The following is a 4603-nucleotide window of genomic DNA, read 5'->3' as shown; positions in this document are numbered from 1 at the left end:
AAACCAGAGCTGATACAACTAACTGTATGGTACCCAGATTAGCCACTATTTAAATAATTGCATGTTAATAATATTGATGAATGATGCAGTACTACCTAAAGTAAATCTCTAACAGGGTAACTACCCTTGGTCTAATTCTGGTCAATATTTTTTGCAGTGACCTATGCAAAGAGTAGGAAAGTGTGCTTTTCAAATTTAACAAGCACAAAACTAAAAAAGATAACCAATATGTTAGACATACAAGTTAAAATTTTAAATGGTATTGATTTTTTTAATTGGAGTATAGTTGCTCTGAAATATTGTGTTAGTTCATACTGTACAGCAAAGTGAATCAGCTATTCACACACACATATATCGCCTCTTTTTTGGATTTCCTTCTCATTTAGGTCACCACAGAGCACTGAGTAGAGTTCCCTGTGCTACACAGGTTCTCATTAGTTATCCATTTTATACATAGAATCAATAGTGTATATATGTCAATCTCAATCTCCCAGTTCATCCCATTCCTCCTTCCCCCTTGGTATCCATAGATTTGTTCTCTACATCTGTGTCTCTGTTTCTACTTTGTAAATAAGATCATCTATACCAATTTTTTCAGATTCCACATATATGTGTTAATATATGATATTTGTTTTTCTCTGACTTACTTCAGTCTGTATGACAGTCTCTAGGTCCATCCATGTCTCTACAAATGACCCAATTTCATTCCTTTTTATGACTGAGTAATATTCCATTGTATATATGTACTACATCTTCTTTATCCATTCCTCTGTTGATGGACATTTAGGTTGCTTCCATGACCTGGCTATTGTTAAAAAAACATGGAACGCTTCACGAATTTGTGTGCCATCCTTGCACAAGGGTCACGCTAATCTTCTCTGTATGGTTCCAATTTTAGTATATGTGCTGCCAAAGCAAGCACTAACTGGTATTGATTGACACAATATAAAAACATTAAAAGATGACATTTTTAATGTCTTGAATTCAGTATCAAAATCTTGAATTTAGTAACAAAACTGCAATGGCAATATATGTGGTTTTAAAATGCTCCGGACAGTTCTATTTGTAGTTTTTTAAGGAACCTCCATACTGTTCTCTGTAGTGCCTGTACCAATTCACATTCCCACCAGCAGTGCAAGAGTGTTCCCTTTTCTCCACACCCTCTCCAGCATTTATTGTTTCTGGATTTTTTGATGATGGCCATTCTGACCAGTGTGAGATGGTATCTCATTGTAGTTCTGATTTGCATTTCTCTAATGATTAATGATGTTGAGCATTCTTTCATGTGTTTGTTGGCCATCTGTATATCTTCTTTGGAGAAATGTCTATTTAGGTCTTCTGCCCATTTTTGGATTGGGTTGTTTGTTTTTTTGTTATTGAGCTGCACGAGCTGCTTGTAAATTTTGGAGATTAATCCTTTGTCAGTTGCTTCATTTGCAAATATTTTCTCCCATTCTGAGTGTTGTCTTTTGGTCTTGTTTATGGTTTCCTTTGCTGTGCAAAAGCTTTGAAGTTTCATTAGGTTCCATTTGTTTATTTTTGTTTTTTTTTCCATTTCTCTAGAAGGTGGGTCAAAAAGGATCTTGCTGTGATTTATGTCATAGAATGTTCTGCCTATGTTTTCCTCTAAGAGATTGATGGTGTCTGGCCTTACATTTAGGTCTTTACTCCATTTTGCATTTATTTTTGTGTATGGTGTTAGGGAGTGTTCTAATTTCATTCTGTTACATGTAGCTGTCCAGTTTTCCCAGCACCACTTATTGAAGAGGCTATCTCTTCTCCATGCCTCCTTTATCAAAAATAAGGTGACCATATGTGCATGGGTTTATCTCTGGGCTTTCTATCCTGTTCCATTGATCTGTATTTCTGTTTTTGTGCCAGTACCATACTGTCTTGATTACTGAAGCTTTGTAGTATAGCGTGAAGTCAGGGAGCCTGATTCCTCCAGCTCCATTTTTCTTTCTCAAGATTGCTTTGGCTATTCGGGGTCTTTTGTGTTTCCATACAAATTGTGAAACTTTTTGTTCTAGTTCTGTGAAAAATGCCAGTGGTAGTTTCATAGGGATTGCACTGAATCTGTAGATTGCTTTGGGTAGTAGAGTCATTTTCACAATGTTGATTCTTCCAATCCAAGAACATGGTATATCTCTCCATCTGTTTGTATCATCTTTAGTTTCTTTCATCATTGTCTTATAGTTTTCTGCATACAGGTCTTTTGTCTCCTTAGGTAGATTTATTCCTAGGTATTTCATTCTTTTTGTTGCAATGGTAAATGGGAGTGTTTCCTTAATTTCTCTTTCAGACTTTTCATCATTAGTGTATAGGAATGCAAGAGATTTCTGTACATTAATTTTGTATATGCCACTTTACCAAATTCATTGACTATGAGTTTTCTAGTACAGTCTTTAGGATTCTCCATGTATAGTATCATGTCATCTGCAAACAGTGACAGCTTTACTTCTTCTTTTCTGATTTGGTTTCCTTTTATTTCTTTTTCTTCTCTTACTGCTGTGGTTAAAACTTCCAAAACTATGTTGAATAAGAGTGGTGAGAGTGGGCAACCTTGTCTTATTCCTGATCTTAGTGAAAATGGTTTCAGTTTTTCACCATTGAGGACGATGTTGGCTGTGGGTTTGTCATATATGGCCTTTATTATGTTGAGGTAAGTTCCCTCTATGCATACTTTCTGGAAGGTTTTTATCATAAATTGGTGTTGAATTTTGTCGAAAGCTTTTTCTGCATCTATTGAGATGATCATATGGTTTTTCTCCTTCAATTTGTTAATATGGTGTATCACATTGATGATTTGCATATATTGAAGAATCCTTGCATTCCAGGGATAAACCCCACTTGATCATGGTATATGATCCTTTGGATTGGATCTGTTGGATCTGTGCTGTTGGATTCTGTTTGCTAGTATTTTGTTGATGATTTTTGCATCTATGTTCATCAGTGATATTGGCCTGTAGTTTTCTGTCTTTGTGACATCTTTGTCTGGTTTTGGTATCAGGGTGATGGTGGTCTCATAGAATGAGTTTGGGAGTGTTACTCCTTCTGCTATATTGGTACGATTTTTTTATATTTGTAATTTTTATGTTCTTAGGTGTCCCAGTTGCATGTACATGGTACCTGCATGATATATCTCTGCAAATATATATAATAACATCAGTTCACTTTCTTTGTAATCAAAGATAATGCTACTATGAAAGCAACCTACTTGTGTGTGTAGATGTGGACTTTGGGCCATCTTTCTATGAACAGCCACTTCCTGGCATCCAATGCAACAGATTATTGAGAGCTGGAATGATTCCCAGGAAAGTGTATTGGAATTTACTTTATTTTCTCATTAAATTCAGGCAATTGCAGCATATAGTATAAATTACACCTCAACTTAAATTACATGTTTTCCTTTAGCCAAGGGAGAATTCTTTTCTATTGTAATCTTCACAAGTGTATCTATAAATCCATAAATGAAAGGGGAAACTTTCTTTATATTCCCAAATAAATATCAGTGTGAGATTTTCCAATATGCTAACATTTAATCTTGCCTCATTGAGAAATGACTGTTCCGTGTGATTTTTCTAGTTAATTGTCAGAAGCTCCTGATAGAGTTATTTATCCATGAAATTTTAACTATATTAATGAGACTACTTCATAAATGTATTACATTTGTCTGCATTGGTGAATGGAGCATAATAAATTATATTTAGTTTTCTTCCCTTATGATTTCAATCAAAAGTTACATATTTGTAATGGGCTGAATGGTGGCCCAAAAAATATATGTTCATGTATGGCATGGGCTGAATTGTGCCCCCCACATTAACACGTTGAAGCCTTAACTCCCAGTATGTCAGAATGTGACTGTATGTGGAGAAAAGGTCTTTAAGGAGGAAATTAAGTTAAAATGAGGCCTTTAGGGTGAGCCAAACTAACTAGTGTCCTTATAAGAAAAGGAAATTTGGACACACAAAGAGACACCAGGGACACATGTGCAGAGAGGAAATAACACATGAGGACACAATGAGAAGGGGGTAGTCTACAAGCCAAAGAGGGAGACTTGGGAGATATCAAACCTGCCAACACCTTGATCTCAGGCTGCTAGCCTCTGGGACTGTGAAACAATAAACTTTTATTGTTTAAGTTACCAAATCTGTGGTATTTTGTAATGGCAGTACTAGAAAATCAATACAACATCCTAATCCCTAGAATCTGTGAATAGTACCTTACATGGCAAAAGAGTGAATATTACTTTATAGGGCAAAAGGTGTGACTAAGTTAAGAATCTTGAAAAAAGGAGATTACCCTGTATTATCTGGGTAAACACCAAATGCCATCACAAGTATTCTTATGAGAGAGGCAGATGGAGTTTAGAGACACACAGAGAAGGAGGTGATGTGAAATGATGCAGCCACAACCCAAGGAATGCCAACAGGCACTAGAAGCTGAAAGAGGCAAGGAACAGAATCTCTCCTAGCGGCTCTAAAGGGAGTTCAGCCCTGCCCAACTTCCGGCCTCCAGAACTGTGAGAAAATAAACTGCCCTTTTAAGTCACCAAATTTGTGTTTAATTGTTATGGCAGTCTCAGAAAGCAAATATGATAGCA

The 4603-nt window shown here is 36.1% G+C and overlaps 1 non-coding gene across 1 annotated transcript; it reads right to left on the bottom strand.

Moving 5' to 3' along the window:
- Positions 1-815: 815 nt before the first annotated feature.
- Positions 816-922, bottom strand: LOC113624219 (U6 spliceosomal RNA). The gene has a single exon (XR_003434265.1). It is a non-coding gene; the product is annotated as a U6 spliceosomal RNA (small nuclear RNA).
- Between the last annotated feature and the right edge of the window lie 3681 nt (positions 923-4603).

Source organism: Aethalodelphis obliquidens, unplaced genomic scaffold, assembly GCF_003676395.1.
Source record: "Aethalodelphis obliquidens isolate GAN/ISIS:26980383/991018 unplaced genomic scaffold, ASM367639v1 scaffold12, whole genome shotgun sequence".
Lineage (NCBI taxonomy): Eukaryota > Metazoa > Chordata > Mammalia > Artiodactyla > Delphinidae > Aethalodelphis > Aethalodelphis obliquidens.
This window is presented reverse-complemented; position numbering and strand designations above follow the sequence as displayed.